This window comes from Magnolia sinica, chromosome 19 (genome assembly GCF_029962835.1).
Source record: "Magnolia sinica isolate HGM2019 chromosome 19, MsV1, whole genome shotgun sequence".
Classification (NCBI taxonomy): Eukaryota; Viridiplantae; Streptophyta; class Magnoliopsida; order Magnoliales; family Magnoliaceae; genus Magnolia; species Magnolia sinica.
Genome location: NC_080591.1, coordinates 10,709,445 through 10,728,572, shown reverse-complemented (window position 1 = coordinate 10,728,572; position 19,128 = coordinate 10,709,445).

Sequence of the window (19,128 nt, the reverse complement as noted above, 5' to 3'; positions counted from 1 at the left end):
TGTACTTAATGGAGCAAGCGTGGACGAGGAGGAGCGATCATACTTCAAGATCTTTGGCGGGTTCCCGTATACCGCCTTAGGATTAGCGATGGGCCCAAGATAGGGTTATGTATTTTTTTTGGAATATGTGTATATTTTGTGGGACACGGTCTCTCACGTTCACTTACATTATCTTTTTGCCAGATCTGCTCACTCTATGCTAGTTGCATATGAGTTTACTATTTTGGTCTTGATTTATGCTGCATGGTCCACTTAAATTTTTTATTTCTTATTGCTAATTTTGTCAATAAAATTGATAATATGCGTAACTTATTGCTAATGGAACCCACTGAGTTGATCACTCACTCCCATTTTAGGACGGTGTTTTAAAACACCAAACAGAACCTGTCTTAGATATAGGGATTACGAAGTTCAATGTGCTTAATCGAGCCGTGGACGAGGAGGAGCGGTTATACTTCAAGATCTTCGGCGGGTTCCCGTATACCACCTTAGGATTAGCGATGGGCCCAAGGTAGGGTTTTGTATTTTTTTTTGGAATATGTGTATATTTTGTGGGACACGGTCTCTCACGTTCACTTACATTATCTTTTTGCCACATCTGCTTACTCTATGCTAGTTGTATATGAGTTTACTATTTTGGTCTTGATTTATGCTGCATGGTCCACTTAAATTTTTTATTTCTTATGAAACAAATAAATTATGCATAGTTTGAAACCCAGTAGGGTATAAATGGCACTCGGGAATTCGGGAGCCGAATACCTACTCGGCCCCCAAAATTAAGGGCGTTACAATAATTTACTTTATCCACTTCCTTTTATAAGTATATTGATTTTTGAGCCCTAATTTCTATTCAAAGTACATGCAAATCAAAATATAAATTTAATTTTTTTTTAAAAAAAAACTATCCATCAGTAAAAGGGACTGTATAGATGAATTGGCCCAATTCATTGCCATGCTACTTACACTATGGATAGATGGCCCTACCATGTTGTGGCCCCACATATCACCTTCTTTATTTGAGGAGGTAATCCTAGGTAGTGGATTGGGCGAAGCATAGATTTACTTGGGCCATGTGCTGTTGTTAGAGATGGACCCGGCAAAGCATGTGTGAAAGGGCCTCTTCTTTGGTGGATCCCTAAATATGTGGCCAACTGTAATGTACGTGCCTTATATCCGTATTGTCTATTCATTTTGCCAAATCATTTGTGGGTATGAGCCAAAAAACGCAGCATATGGAAACTCAGGTGAACCACACCAAAAGAAATAGTAATGATTGACCATTATAAAAAACTTAGCAGGGCAACAAAAGTTTTGGACCAAGCTGATATTTTAATGGTCCTTTCATCCAAATATTCATAATCTTATCAACAGGTTGGATGGCAAATAAACATTCTAGTGCCAATAAGCTTTTAATGGTGTGCATTCAATCACCACTATTTCTTATAGTGTGGTCCACCTAAGATTTGTATCTGCTGCATTTTTGAGCTCATACTAAAAAAAATGATCCAGTCAAACAGATTAATGACATGGATCGGATCAATGACATGGATATAAGACATACATCACGCTGGGTCCCATATTCAAGGATCCACCTACTCACACCGAGCTCAATAAAGCATTAATATATGGTGAAATTTGATTGGACCACATAATGCTATCATCACGTGATGAATATGCAACTCATGTTTAAAAGTAGTTAGGTGTTCAACCAACATCACACGTGTGCTGGGTGAGTGAGAGCCCTCCACGTCAGGCCTCACCGAACTTGGTACTCGGCCTCATGAAATCTGGTTCTGCAAGGGGAACCGTTGCATTAAGTAGGTTTGTGTCCACGTGGTATAGCTGCATGGCAATCTTAATCGTCCAAATGGATTTAAAACGAGGATAGCACGGAATGGCACTGATGGATGATACGGACCGTCTGAGTTTCCAGGTTGAATTTGGACCACTCATTATTATACCTTTAACCATCTACTGACTGGTCAGGATGAAAGATTGGGTCATCCCCATGCATAGCTGAATGGACGGTCTGGATCACTGGATCATCTGATTGAACAGGCTGGGCACACATCCTAGCTATCAACAGGATTCCACCATAATGATCGGGTCCTGATGCATTCTCATGTGCATTTTCCGGGTGTACCCAGTCCGTACAAGTGGGCCCATGGTTCAGTATTCAAGACCATCCATCTGATGAAACGCCAACATGGATAAGTGATACCCCGATTGTTTCGGGATTGGAAGATCCTAGCCATTCATCCAATTTTTAGCCTCTTTCTTTCTTTCCCGTTAGCGTCCTGGTACATCGTGCACCAAGAGCGAATTGGGTGTAACTTTCATGAGATCAAATCCGTCCATCAGGTATGGGGCCTCAAGTTTACCTCAGAAGCGAAAAATCATAACCATCCATAACTCAGGTAGGCCACACCGTAGGAAAAAGTTTAGATAATATCCACCGTTAGTTGCTTAGAGCCCACCACGGTGTTTATACGCTCTCCAATCCATTCATCTGACATGCCTCATCAGTGAGAAGCAACGGCCCGGATTAGGTGTTGCCGGGGTGACAGCTTAGTGGGTGTTATCCTTACAGAAAGGCCCACCTTGATGACATTTTATATATCCACTCAGTTCATTCATTTTTTCAGCACATTGTAGGATATGTGGCCAAAAATTAAACACGTCCAAGTTACAGGTGGACCACACCACAAGAAACTGTTATGATTGAATATTCACCATTAAAAACTTCCCAATGTGCATTTTAAGAAAATCCATACTATCTATTTGCCCTCCAAACCATTAAAGTGATGCAGACATTAGTTTTCATTTAGGGTTAGGTCATCACATATCCCTGCATTACAGGGTGAACCAAAAATTAATGAAGGGAAAAGACAGATTAGCTTCATCCAAAACTTTTGAAGACTATAAATAGCTTTTAGTGGTTATTCATCACTTTTTTCCAGTGGTGTTGTCCACCAGAGTTTTGGATATACTTAAATTGGGGGATAACATTCTTAAATAAGTTGAGAAAATGGATAGACGACATGGATATAAAATAAATTCATCAAGGTGGGCCCCACATGATAAGTGTAACACCCGCTGAGCTGTTACCCGGGTAACAGCTAATCCTCTCTTAGAAACAGTTACCCAAAAAGCACAGCACTAAAAGGTTTTGTGGGTGTGCCATGTGAATTTAGAGGTTTTTGGGAGGATAATTCCATCAGTGGCCTAGCTGAGCATTGAATCAGCCTAATTTTTAGGTAAGACTGAACAAATCTCAACCTATAGACGGTTTGGATTTAATTCATGTTAGGCCATTTGCAACAAGTCATCAACCTATGGACAGGCTGGATTTAATTTATGTAAGGCCATTTGCAACAAGTCATCATCCTACACCCGTTGGAGAGTAACCCACGAGGTATGTATAACGGGTATGCAAGAGTTTTCCTTGTTTTTGGTATGCCACATCCGTGCATATGGGGCTGGCAACTGTAGGCTGGGATTTTGATTTGTTTTGGGGCTGAGCCTATTCAAAATTTTGATTTTTCAAGCCCAAACCCAAGCCTAAGCCCGATCCATTGACACCCTACATCTAGGGTGGAGCCATTAAATAAAGAGAAATTTTCCTATGTAAACTTCATTTTTAACTAAGCAACTTATCCAAACTTCCAAAATATTTTTTTTTTGACACAAATACTCTTATTATACTAAAAACCAATCTTTTTGTTTTTGTATTTCTTCTTGAAATTATCTTGTCTCTTCGTATTTATTCCTCAAATCATCTCTTTACTTTTCTTCATGAAATCTTTACTTTGTTTTCTTTATTGCATCAAGCCAGTTATGTTGAAGAGAAATTTGATTCAGAATTTGAAGATGGATTTAAAGGGATAAAAGATGAAGAAGACGATGCCTCCATCCAAGAAGCCACATATTATAGATAGGGCTATACACGAGCTGAGTTAGCTCAGTAACTCACTTGACTCGACTCAAAAAAGCTCGATTCGACTCGGTTCGAAACTAAGTTCGAGCTGAGTTGAGCTGATTTTTTTAGCTTAAAAAAATTATGAATTGAGTTCGAGCCTGAGCTCGACTTGACTCGGATCGAACTCGGATCGATTCAATTCAATGACTTGGTTACTTTGATATTGCTGTTGCTCACCAAGTGTTTGATGAAATGACTTAATGAAGTGTGGCTGGTGGCAAGGAAGGTATGTATATAAACAAATACACTTTTTTTTTCTCTTGATTTTTATGTTGTTTACAAGGTGTTTGATGAAATACCTGTAAATCCATTGCTGTTATTTTACATACCACCAGATTTTGAAAGTGCAGTTCATGTGTTTGTGAAAATACTGCATAGACGAACTTGGCTCGATCTTAGCTCGAACTAGCCCGAACTACTGACGGAACTAAGCTGAGCTGGCCAGTCAGGCTCGATGACCGGTCGAGCCGAGTCCGAGCTGAGGTCAGCAAGTGGCCAAGCCGAGTCGAGCTGTACCAAGCTCGACTCAGATCGACTCGTGTACACCTCTAATTATAGGTATAATTGCTTTGGAGAAATTTCACTTCAGTGAATTTTCACTTGTACTCGGTGAATTTTCACATATACTTGGTCAATTTTCACCCATGAAAAAATGGCGGTTGAAAATCGTCTCAATACGTGAACTCAATGAATTTATTATGGTTAAAAACTATTTTAGCACCTATATTTGATGAATTTTTACATGTACTTGGTCAATTTTCACTTGTACTCGATGAATTTACGACGGTTAAAAACTGTCTTAACACCAACACTCAGTGAGTTTTCACTTAGTCAATTTTCACCTATAATTGATCAATTTTCATGTAGTTGGTGAATTTTTACCTGTTAAAAAACGACGGTTGAAAACTGTTTGAACACCTTTACTCGATGAATTTACGACGGTTGAAAACCGTCTCAAGACCTGTATTCAATGAATTTTCACATGTTGAATTTTCACCTATCTCAGTACCTGCACTCTGGTAAATTTTCACTCATGCTTGGTCAATTTTTATATACTTTGTGAATATTTGCTTGTGAAAGAACGACGATTGAAAATCATCTCAAATCTATATTAGTGACAATTTTTACCTATACTGTGGAATTCATTTGTACTTGGCCGATTTTCTTCAATAAATTTTCATCAGTACTCAGTCAATTTCTCTGCACTCGGTCAAATCCTCTATACATAGTCAAATTCTCTATACTTGGTCAATTTCACCGAGACAATGATATTTAAAGAGAGGAAAAGAAAAAAAAAAACCCTTGGTTAATTTCACTGCGAGAAAACACATTCATTCTTCATTCTTATCCCTCATAGCCATCATTCCTATGAAATAAGAAATCAAGAAGAAGAAAAATAGAAAAAGAGTGCAATGAAGTGAAACACGATTTCAAAATAGAAAGTCCTTATGGATAAAACTTGGAAGATTCTAAGTTCAGCAATGCGACCGATTTGATGAAGCAATGAATAGAACCCTAAGAAAGATTGTAGGTGTAAAACGACAATAATTGGATATTTCAGGAACAAAAATGAAGAGATGAATATGGGTTTTGGGTTTTTGGGTATAGCCAAATGAAATGAATATAATCCAAAAAATAAGGGTATTTTCATTCAAAAAAAGCCAGTCCATACAACATACATATAAAAATAAAAATTAAAGTTTTGGAGGTTTATTTAGGTTGGCCAGTCAAAAAAAATTTACAGATAGAATTTTCTCTTATTAAATAAAGTACCCCGGCAAGCATTTTGGGTGCCCCATCGGGTGTGTTGACATCACTAAGTTCTGTGGGGCCAACCATAATGTATGTGTTATATCTCAACCGTTGGTCCATTTGGCAAGATCGTTTCAGGGCTTGGGCCCAAAAATAGAAACATCCAAAGCTCAATTGGACAAGTAGTGAGGATTAAACGTCTACCATTGAAAACTTCTTGAGGGTCACAAAAGTATTGGATAAATCTGATTTTTTTCCCTTCATTCAGGTCTGCGTGACCTCATGAACAAGTTAGATGGCAAACAAACATTATTGTGGACCTTAGGAATGTTTCAATAGTAGGAATCATTGTCCCCACTACTTTCTAGGGTGTGCTACACTTTAATCTTTGGATCTGTCTATTTTTGGGCTCAAGCTATAAAATGATCTCGTCAGGTAAATAGACGGTTTGGATATAACACACATATCATGTCAACACACCACCAAGGCCATTGGTGTGTGGTACACTACAAAGTCGGTGGTGTGTGGCAAACCAGCAATCCGCTTCCCCAACTAGTTTGATACACGATGTACTTTCTAATACACTACACTATTGTGATTCACCGACCATTAGGGATGTCAGTGGGCTGGTTAGGCGCATTCGGGCCTGTCCTGCTTTAGACAGGCAATGGCTGGAGTATCAGGTCGGGTTTGGGGTTCAATTTCATGTCTGATTACAAATGGGCCAATCTTGGACTAAGAAGTCTAAAATGATAAAATAATTACAGAATCCCACCCGCCATCGTAATGACAAATCTCATCTCGGGCAATTTCTCTTCTTCTTCGAAATTTCATACGAATCCAGTGAACCTTGGTGCCTGACCTTGACCGTCAAAGTAGTATGCAAAGGTAATTATGTAATAGAACTAATATCGGAAAGTCAAGATTATCTGCTCTGTGAAATTTTATGTAGAGGCGGGCACCGGATGACTCGATTCGTCCAACTCATTCAAACCCGATTCAACCCGAACCAAATGGGTGAGTTGGTCCGAACCGAGTAGGCTTCGCCCAATTTAAACTCAAACCGAGTTGAGTTCTCGATCTGAAACCGACTTGATCGGATTTTATATATATAACGAATCCTAATTCCTAATTTCTAAGTATTTCTAACCCTATACGCTGACTCCAAACCCACCTCGACCTGATCCCAATCTCTCCCTCCCTCATCCTCCTCTTCTAAGCCCGGCAACCACCCACCACCAACACCACCCTCCTCCTCCTCTCTTTCTCTCTCCTATCCACTCCCTCCCTCCTCTTCCAAACCCGGCATCCACCCACCACCATCACCACCCTCTCTCTCTCTCTCTCTCTCTCTCTCTCTCTCTATATATATATATATATATATATATATATCTGAATCGGTGACAACTCAAACCAATTTGGTTCTTTTGACCGGGTCAGACTTAGTCTGGATTAGTCCATGCTAGATCCAAATTCAGATCGGTTCAGGCATGCTGGACTTGGTACCGAGTCGAGTTGAGTTCGGGTTAGGCCTATTTCAAAACTGGATCGAGTCGGGTCAGCTCCAACTCAGTCCAACTTGACTCGATGCCCAGCTATAATTTTAAGTAGGGGTGTCAATGGGCCGGGTTCAGTTCGGGCCAGCCTCTATTGAAGCCCGGCCCACAATTTTCTACATAGATGCAAACTCGATCCAGACCTGTGACTAGCCAAAAAAATTCAGCCCAAGCGTGGCCCTACATGCTTAGGTTGGCCGAGCCCTTTGAGAAAGAGAGAATTTTAGTTGCTAATGGGTGGAGTTTTTCAAATATCAGAATTTTCTAACCTAAATGGGTGGGTCGGGCGGATTCGAGCTGGATTTACGTGCTGTTATACTTGGCAGGAGCCTAACCTATTTTAAAAACATGCTTGCCCTAGCCCGTCCCATGGTTCTAATATTGCAGTCCAAGATTGACCTGCCCATTGACAGCCCTAATTTTCAGATGTACCATACACCCAAATGTAAACATCCTTGATGGGACCTCTCTTTGTTGAACAATCTTGTACGGACCTTTTCCATGCCACTTAAAGTGATATGGACCACTTCATAAGGGTGACTTTCCAGAGGAAGCATACCAAGGATGGGCTAGATCTAGTTGGTGGTCTAAATTGATAATATAGACGCAATAAGTCCAAATGCAAAAATGTGAAAGGAAAAGGGCCTAACCCACAGCTGGACCCAACCCGAAATTTGAGCCCAAGTTGCCTAACACAAACCAAACCCGAAGTCCTCTATAGTTGACCTAACCCGACTTGACCCAGCTTGGCTCAACTCCACATAAATGCATGTTATTATCCCAACCTACTTAACACATCTGGAATCTGCTTGACCTGAACCCAACGCAAGGACCTTGACAAACCAGCTCAGCCAAAGATGGACTGGGTTAATCTAGTATAAAAATCACATTAATCAATATAAGAATCTAAGAAAATCTTCGTCTCTCACTCATTCTTCATTGCATCCTTAAACCACGCCTCAAGATCAAAGACAACGAATATTCACTGCTGATGTTACCCAACAAACTGACCAATTGGAACTAATATCAAACAGTTCAAAGAGTTTCATGAAGTTTTCTAAATGGCTTGTTTCATCTTCTTCTCTTTCTTCTTCTTTTACCCCTCCTCAACAGAAACTAAAGAAATTAGCATTGGCTGAAAAGAAGGTAAACACCCAAAATTCTATGATCCATTTTGATGCAACTAAAGAGAAAAAAGAAACATGGAATCCATCAAAGATTTCAGTTCACAGAAGTAAGAAGAAGAAAACTACTTGCAAGACTCCAAATAAGATGATCAGTAGCAATTCAAGAAACATAGAGAGGATGGGCATTCCCTTGTTTTTACTACCACCTGAGAATCAGCTGAAATCATTCCATCCGAATGACTTGGCCGCCAAACAAAGCACAAAGAAGAAGATTCCTAATCTCTATTTCTTGCTATCCAAGGAAGAGATTGAAGAGGATTTCTTGGCTATGACGGGGTCAAAGCCGCCTAAGAAGCCCAAGAAAAGATCCAATGTTATAAAGGAGTTGGATGTTTTACTTTTTCACACTTTTGCAGGTCCTCTTTCCTGGTCTCAGTTTTCGGTAGATGATTCTTGCAATTTCTACTGGATTTTCAGTTCTCCGACAAAGTGCTTCTCTACAAGAATACTTCGATTAAAAGGAAATAGTAAAGTTTAGTTTTTCATATATATATATATATATATATAGAGAGAGAGAGAGAGAGAGAGAGAGAGAGAGAGAGAGAGAGAGTAACAGTAACAGTAACGCTCTCGAAAACCAGTTCTTTAGGGAACTTCGTGAAAACTTTTGATATGTGACATACGCCTAAAATCCAGTCCATTGAATGAGTCAGCTCATACACTTTATGTTAACCTTTTAGTCTTATCCAAAAATATGATAGGCCATTCACTTTACAATTGCTGGGGAATAGGGGAAGCACATAGAGATGAATCAAGTAGAGTAATCCAATCGCACCAAGCAAGCACAACGCAAACACAACATATTTAGCATGGAAAAACCCTTTGTGGGGAAAAACCATGGCACAAAGCGATAGTAAGCACTATGAAACCAAAAAATTAATGAAGAGAAAAGATACTACTTTATCCGAACAACCGCGAATGAATCCCGAAGCTATATACCCTTAAAAGTTGAAACCCTTAGAATGAATTTGAAAGCCCTAGATACCTCCTAATATCGATTACACCAAAATATATAGCCTTTGCAAGAATCACAATTGAAATCGGAAACAAATTTCGCAAATTCGCAAATCCGTGCATATGTTCGATGGGTCTTCAATGTCATTGAACTTAACTTTTTCAATGGCATCGAACTCACTTCGATGTCATCGAAATAACATCAAAACTATCAAGAGACAACATGGAATTCCAAAAATTCTCGATTGCATCGAATCATCTTCGATGACATCGAACTTGACATTTGATGTCATCAAACACTCCTTGATGTCATCATAATGACACCCAATATATCCAGCATCGAAGCCTGCTTGATGACATCAAACCTGTCATTAACAGACTATTGAATTTACAGATTTAAGACATCTATTTAGCAATCTCCGTCATGTCTTCAATCATCAACCGTGTAACTTTTTGTCATCTTCTCTCATATTTGCCTTGCATCATAATTCCACCATTGCTTCTCGTACATACTTCGTTCTCCTTTTACGCCATCGCCAAGCCTAGAGAAGTCGCACAAAACTTGAACTTCTCTGTAGGAACCACCTTGGTGAGCATGTTTGTCGGATTCACGCTGGTGTGAATCTTTTCCAGAATCACGTCTCCTTCCTCAAGCACTTGTCGGATAAAATGGTGATGAACATTAATGTGTTTAGTACGTGAATGATAAACAGAGTTTTTAGCCAAATTTATAATGCTCTCGCTGTCACAATTAACCAGCACAGCCTCATGATGAAGCCCCAACTGATTTGTCAAGCCTCTCAACTAAACGCCTTCTTTGAAAGCCTCTGTCACCGCTATGTATTCAACTTCTGTTATGAAAAGAGTTACCACTGACTGAAGCTTCGACATCCAATTGATTGCTTCACCCGCTGACACAAATGAGTAACCTGAAGTCAACTTTCTGGAATCTATATTGCCTACATAATATGAATCCACATATCCAACTAACTTTGTCACTATATTCTCAAAAGTACCTCGAATGTATCGAAGTAGCCATTTCACCGCTTCCTAGTGTTGCTTACCGTGGTTTGACATATATCTGCTCACAACACCAATTGCCTGTGAAATATTCGGTCTCGTACAGAATATGACATACATTAAACTACTCACAATATTCGAATAAGGCACACGAGACATATCTTGCTTTTCCTTAATTGATTTAAAACATTGTTATGAGGAAAGCTTGAAGTAAGCTGCGTGAAGAACGCTAATTGTCCATCCCACACATGATCAACACCTTCTCAATGTATTTTTCCTGAGATAAACAACGCTTGCTCCTCTTCCTGTCTCTATGAATAACCATGCCGAGAACCCTCTTTGCAGACCCTAGATCTTTCATATTGAATGTCCCTGATAACTGAGTGTTCAATACATCAATTTCAGACATGCTATGATTGGCGATCAATATGTCATCAATATACAATACTAAGATAATGAACTTGCCATCACTCAGTGTCTTGTAATAGATATAATGATTGTGTTCACTCCTAGTAAATTTCTGACTTAACAAGAAAGAATTTAACTTTTTTGTACCGCCGTCTAAGCGATTATTTCAGGCCGTACAACGACCTCTTTAACCTGCAAACTTTGTTCTATGTCCCTTTAACTTCGTATCCCTCTGGTTGATTCATGTAAATACGTTCTTCCAATTATCTATGCATGAATGCAGTCTTCATGTCTATCTGTTCCAGCTCGAGATCGTATTGGGTAACGTGCGTCAATACGAATTTGATAGATACTTATTTTACAACTGGCACAAATATTTATGTGAAGTCGATTCCTTCTCTTTGAGCATAACCCTACTCAACCAACCTTATTTGCTATCTATTCTGTTTCTTTTTGAAGATCCACTTGCACCCGATCGCTTTTCGGCCCATTGGAAGCTCCACCAGCTCCCATGTCTTATTCTTGTATAAGGAGTCCATCTCATCGTTCATTGCCGTATTCCATTTTTCTGCATTAGGCTCATTAAGAGCCTCCTGAAGAGTAGAAGGATCCCCCTCATCTGTAATAAAGGCATATGCGATATTAGAGTCGTCCTTGTATCTCGTTGGTAACCTGCAATTCCACAGTGGATTCCTTCTCACAGGTGACTGTTCCACCTACTCCTTTACCTCTGTCTGCACATATGTCTCAGTTTGAGTGTCACCTGTGTCAATCTGAACATCCACGACCAACCTTTCTGATTTCTTTTGCTTCTCCTGATTATTCTTGCGGAATAGGGAGCCTTCGTCGAATTTGGCGTCCCTGCTAATGATCATCTTTCGTGTGACCTAGTTGTACAACATGTGGCCTTTCACACCACCACCATAGCTAACAAAGATGTATTTTTTGGCTCTTTGGACTAGCTTATCTCTCTCAAATGACGGTACTTGAGAGTAAACTTCACAACTAAATATATGTAAATTTAAGTAGTCAACCTTATGATAATTCCATACTTTGGAATCTTACAATCAATCATCGTAGAACGGGACCAATTCACCAAATAGTAATTTGTGTTAATAGCCTCAGTCCATGGGTCCTTGCCTTACCTAGCATTATTAATCATGCATTGGGCCCTTTGTAAGAGAGCCTGATTCATTTACTTAGCCACACAATTTTGCTCAGGCGTGTGGCGCACTGTGTTGTGCGTGATGACCCTCCAACAGAAACCATGGGCGACGGCTCCCATACGTCAAAATACACATAATCAAGCATTCCTTTAAATACATATTTTCCAGATTTAAAAGATAACTTAGATTGTTTATCATATATACAATGCTCGCGTATATTTAAATCAAGACTTTTAAATTTTGGAATTAAGCATTAATAAGAAAATACCTTCATGCCACATTCGCTCATGTGGCCTAGACATGCATGCCACATATGTACAGATGTAGAATTCGCTACCACAGCTACAGCTCCACTTATTAAAGTGCTTCCAATCAATCTGTAAATATTACCATGCCTCCATGCTTTCATAACCACGAGTGCCCCCTTTAAAACCTTAAGGATATCATTGAAACTGGTAAATCTACACTCAATCGCCTCAAGTGTGCCAAGAGATATCAAACTTTTCTTCATATCAGGAATGTGTCTCACCTCAGTCAAGGTATGCTTCATCCCATCAAACATCTTGATGCAGGTAATACCAACATCAACAACATTACAGGCATTGTCATTGCCCATAAAGACCTGGCCACCATCGCACTCCCTATAGTTGGTAAACCAACTCCGACGAGGAGTCATGTGATATGAAACCTTGGTGTCTAAAATCCACTCAACCCCATGATCATCACACTTCCTTATTGTCTTTAAAAGACTCATACGAAGCTAGGAGTGAATTCAATGAGATACACGCCTGATCTTCATCATCGACCACTACCTCCACATCCAACAATTTGCAGATTATCTTATTAAATTTGCTAATGTGGACCTCAACATCTCCTCCCTCAGCTATCTTAAAATTGAACAACTACAACTTCAAGTGTAGGCGATTTTCAAGGGACTTCTTCGCAAAGATGTCCCTCAACTTCGCCCACAAACTTGCTGTAGTTTTCTCTCTCATGACATTGTGGAGAACCTCATCCCTTAAGCATAATTGGATGAAGGTCTTGGCTTTCTTATCCAATTTCTTCCATTAATCATCTTCCATAGTTTTAGGTTGCTTCTCAAGGACCTCATTCAATCCTTGTTGTACCAATAGGCCAATCATCTTGACCTTCCATAATTCAAAATTATTTTTCCCAGAGTACTTCTCAACACCAAACTTAGGATTGACAGCCATTAATACTCACTTTCAGATTCAAGCCTGCGCCCCAACGATAGCTTTGATACCACTTGTTGGGGGACCGTGGAAGCACACAGAGGTGAATCAAGCGGAGTAATCCAATCGCGCTAAGCAAGCACAATGCAAACATAGTGAATTTAACGTGAAAAAACTCTAGCGAAAAAAAATCATGGCACAAAACGATAATAAGCACTATGAAAGCAAAAAATTACAAGAGAAAAGAGATTACCAGATCCGAACAACCTCGAATCAATCCCCACGTGACACCCTTGAAATTCTTAGAATGAATTTGAAAGCCCTAAATACCTCCCAATCCCGATTACACCAAAATATATAGCCTTTGGAAGAATCACAATCGAAATCGGAAACAAATTCTACAAATTTGTAAATCTGCGCATACATTCGATGATACCTTTGATGGGTCTTTAATGTCATCAAACTTAACATTCGATGGCGTTGAACCCACTTCAATGTTATCTAAAATAACATCAAAACTGTTCAGAGACAGAACCTGGAATTTTAGAAATTCTCGATTGCATCAAACCATCTTTGATAGCATCGAACTTGACATTCGATGTCATCGAACACTCCTCAATTTTATCATATTAACACCCAATATGTCCAACAACCAACTAAAGAAAATCTGAAAAATCTCGACGACATCGAATCCTGCTCGATGACATCGAACCTGTCATTGACAAACTGTTGAATTTATAGATTTAAGACATCTATTCAACAACAATGACTCGTCAAATTTTTGAAATTGGACAAAAAGTTAGTTCAAAAGATTTCATGAGATGACTCATCTAGTGGACTGTCTAGATTTTATGTCCATATATATATATATAGTTCTTACCAAGTTCTCATGAAAATTGGTTATAAGAGAGCATTTTGTGTGTTATCATTAATTTCTAATAAAAAACTTTCCTATTGTGTATAAAATTTTGTAAGGGTGGGGCCCATGGTTTGGTTATCAAGTTGAATTGATGGCACCATTCCAAACCTTTGAGTATCGACACACAATAAAAAAAGGGCCAAAGATTGAATGGATATTATTAAAGATAGTAAAGTGGGTTATAAATCTTTTCTCATTGAGGGGAAATACCCATGAGAATATTTTGACCAGAGATTAATTCTACACACGCTTCTCGATTCTCATATTAACACGTGGTGGTGTTGTAGTTCAATGTTTTTTAATTTGTTTGACCAATGGGGCAATGGCAAAGATTTTGATTTCTTTATACTATAGTAACCTTGCAACAGAAATCTCTATGGGGCTTGTGCAATGGATGGACAAAATGAATATATTCTAATCTGTGATGGTTATATTCTAGTCCAATCCCTTGTTAAGGTGGTCTCTGTCAAGACGAAGGGATATACACATTTATTGGTCAAATAAAAAACCTTAGTGGACCATGAAGGTTTTAATGGCGGGCACATTTCTCACCCTAATCTAAAACTTTGGTGAGCCATAATTAGGGCTATACATGAACCAAGTTAGCTTGGTTAACTCGCTTGACTCGGCTTAAAAAAGTTCGATTCAACTCGGTTTAAAACTGAGTTTGAGTCGAGTCGAGCTGATTTTTTGGGCTCAAAAAAATTTCGAACCGAGTTCGAGCTTGCTCGAGCTTGACTCGAATCGAACCCCAACTTGAATCGAACTTGGATCGAACTAGTTTGGTGATTTGGTTACTTTGATACTGATGTTGCTCACCAAGTGTTTGATGAAATGACTCAACGAAGTGTCGACTGGTGGTAAGGAAGGTATGTATATGAAACAAATACCATTTTTTTTCTTGATTTTGATGTTACCTATAAGGTGTTTGATGAAATACTTGTAAATAGTTGCTGCTGTTTTACATACAGAAAGAAATTGAAAGTGCACTCCATGTGTTCGTGAAAATGTCTAATAGGCTCAATCTTAGTTCAAACTCGGCTCAAACTGGCCCAAGCTGGTGACCGAACCAAGCCGAGCTAGCCAATCAAGCTCAAGGATCGAGCCGAGCTAAGTTTGAGAAGGGTCAACTAGTGGCCGAGCAGATCGAGCAGTGCCAAGCTCGACTCGTGTACACCTCTAGCCATAATAAGATATATGCAAATCAAGGAGGAAACTATTTTCTTTTTCTATGATCCACGGAAGTTTTGGATCATGGTAAAAGTTGAGCCAGAGGGGTTTCATGGACGGTGTTGATAAGAGACATACAATAAAGTGCGTTCCAAAGAGTTTACTCAATACATTATCTGTGTATCACAATGTGTTTCAGATCCAAGCCACACATTGGGTAAGGCTATTATGCTAAACACCCTGGCCCAAGAATCAGGCTCGAATATTGACTAATTTCACACACTTTAGAAACATGTGTGGCCCATAAAATGGGGCAGACTAGTCTAAAATTGGGCATCTACACGGCGAGTCCCACATGGCCAACAGCTTGCATCTCTCGTACGTGTTTCAAATTTACATGTGTGGCCGCGAGTGCTGCTCTTCCTCATTTCTGTTTTGTAATGCACGAAATAACTTCCTTCTATCCGTTCGCCAACAACAAAAACTAGAGCATTCGCGCATGGATAGATTAAAGAAGCGAATCCGGGCACGCATGCCAACTTTGCATGCATGTACGAAATCCGAGCCATGTATCAAGTGGTACTCCATGCTGGACAATTCATCATGTATACTAACACTCGATATGCTTGCACCGAGAAATTGTACACGTGTCATATGCCAGTTAAATTAGATTGATTGAATATGAGATAGATTGCTTGCAGCCGAGCGCTGCAGGAAGATTATTATAGCATTAAGCTAGCGGGGCCACATTGACGTATGTGTATATCGCCCCTTCATCTTTTTTTGGAGTCCAACTCTTTTGTTTGCCACACAGATAGAGGTGGGCACGGGACAATCTAATCAGGCTAACTCGACTCGTTCGAATTGGTCTGATCTAACTTGACCCGAATCGAATGGTGAGTTAGTCTGAACCGAGTAAGCTTTGCCCAATCCGAACTCAAACCAAGTCGAGTTCAAGTTACCCAGTAACTCAACCCAACTCGACCCGATACTCGATCCGAAACCCGACTAACTCTATCTCGACCCGATCTCAACATCTCTCTTTCCCTCCCTCATCCTCCTCCTCTTCCAAGCCTAACAACCACCCACCACTATCACCCTCCTCCTCCTCCTTCTCCTCTCCTCTCTCCTCTCTTCTCCACTCCCTCCCTCCCTCCCTCCCTCCCTCTCTCTATCATCCTCTTCCAAGCCCAGCAACCATCCACACCATCACCTTCCTCCTCCTCCTCTCTTCCCTCCCCTCCTCCTCTCCCTCATCTCTCAGTCCGACTTGGTGCCAACTTGACCCAACTCGATACTTCTGACCGGATCGGACTCGGTCCGGATCAGTCCAGGCTAGACCGAACTTGGATCGAATCAGGCATGCTGGACTTAGTATCGAGTCGGATCGAGTTCGGATTAGGCCTATTTCAAAACCAGATCGAGTCAAGTCAGCCCTAACTAGGTCCGGCTTGACTCGATGCCCAGCTCTAGCCACAAAACAGAAAGTTCCTGTTTGTTTTCAATTCGACTAGTTCTTCTTCTTATTATTATTATTTTAGTGAGGTACATATAAATCTCAGTAATAGGATATTAACACTCACCTTTCAAACCTTGCTAAGGCCTACTGTGATGTTTATTTGCCATTTCATAAAGGTTTCTCGACTTATACGAAGGTACAACACAAATATCAACTTAATCTAACACTTTGGAAGGTTTTAAGAGTTTTTTAATGGAAAGTATTTAATTCTCAATATTTCATGTGATGTGGTTCACTTGAGCTATAGATATAACACATGCATTACAATGGTCCTACACAGCATAGGGCTGCTGGAATCCCTGCAGCCCCAGGTGCAGGCAACGGGTGTCCTTGACCAGGGAGATGATACGGTACAGATGGAAGAACTGTGATATGGAAGATCATCTCACCTGCTACACGTGGCAAATTCACCCATTAGTTGGGTCCACCCATAGCAGCAGGACAGATGGCTGACACATTTTAATATAAAACAACGACGCAATCCTACCAAATAATTTTTAATTTTTGGCATATTTTATTCCACTGCATATTTTTGCAGTTAATTGTATCTATGTTTTGACAGTTGCTTTGGCTACATATTAGATGGATGAACTTATCCAGTAAATATGCTTTCTGAAAAACAAACCATCCACGTTCATGAACATGCCCGAGCTGTACAGGAATGGATTTGGCGCACTTACAAAGGGGCCCACCTTAATGTATGTATTGCATAACCATTTTGCTAGGCCTTTACATTGAATGAGCTAGAGCTGTACATGAACGGAGTTAGCTCGGTTGGCTCTCTCGACTTAACTCGAAAAAGCCCGGTTTGACTCACTTCAAAGCAGAGTTCTAGCTGATTTTTTGAGCTCGAAAAAATTTCAAAGTGAGTACGAGCTTAACCTAGCTCGACTCAACTCAGATTGAACCCCCACTCTAATCGAACTGGGATCGAACTAGTTCAGTGACTCAATTATTTTGATTTGATGTTGCTTATCAAGTGCTTGATGAAATGACTCAATGAAGAGTCGGCTGGTAGCGAGGAAGGTATAGATATGAAACAACTACCTTTGTATTTTGATTTTGATGTTGCCTACTGAGTGTTTGATGAAATATCTGTAAACTGTTGCTGCTGTTTTATGTACAGTGAGAAATTAAATGTGCACTTCATGTGTTTGTGAAAATGCTGCACAAACTTAATCTTAGCTCAAACTCGGCTCGAACGGGCTAAGCTGTTGATCGAACCGAGCTGAGCTAGCCAGTCAGGCTCGAGGACCGAGTTGAGTCGAGTGCGAGCTGAGGTTAGCTAATGGCCAAGCTAAGTCAAGCTATGCCAAGCTCAACTCATGTACAACTTTCGAATAAGTCCAAATAAATGAAGCTAATCCAAATATCAAGTGAACTATATTACAAAAAACAATGATGATAAAATGCCCTCTAATTAAAAATTTTATATAGCCTATTATAATATCTCTACCACATAAGGTCACACAAATTAGATGAAGGAAAAAACAAATATCAACTTAATCCAAAACTCTTGAATCCATTAATGGTGAATGATCACTTTTTCCTATGATATAGTCCACTTAAGACTGGGATCTACTTCATTTTTTTAAAATCATACCCTAAAATGATTTTACATTGTTTTGGGTGAGGCGACACACCTAATTTGGGCATCACCCAAAAAGGTACAACCTTAATAGTGAGGTCCATCTTGACATATAATTATATTCACATCATTCACCTATTTTGCTAAATTATTAAAGTATGTGTCTAAATTCTAGTCTCAAGTGCACTTTATAGTTGCGATTGAATGACCCACGGTTAAAAATATCACAAGCCCATTGTAATATTTCAGTAATGTTTATTTTCCATCTAACTTATTTACTATTTTTATTTTTTTAACACGAACCGTACACCAACTTTTGACCCAAGTGTTGAAACATCTAAAGCTGAGATACATCACTTGGACAGTTTAACCGAACTACTTTACTCCACGTATGGAATTCATAAATAATAAGCGACTGAGCATCATCCATCTGACTCTGCCAGAGTATTATCATTCATCCATACGGCTTGCAGCATACTTTGAACGGTTTTTCAGACCTGTAATGGTTTGATTAGAACGCTTGTCTTATTTTAAAAATAAAATCAAACCATCCATTTTTTTCTGACATGAGGGTGGCCCACACAATGAACGGATTGGTCTGATTTATGGCCCAGGGCATTCGCACGGTCATCCTCACCTAATGATTGGCTCGGATTTCGTCCGTGTCGCATCTGCGTTCTGCTGTTGGCTCTCGATTCACCTCTCCCGTCTCTCCTC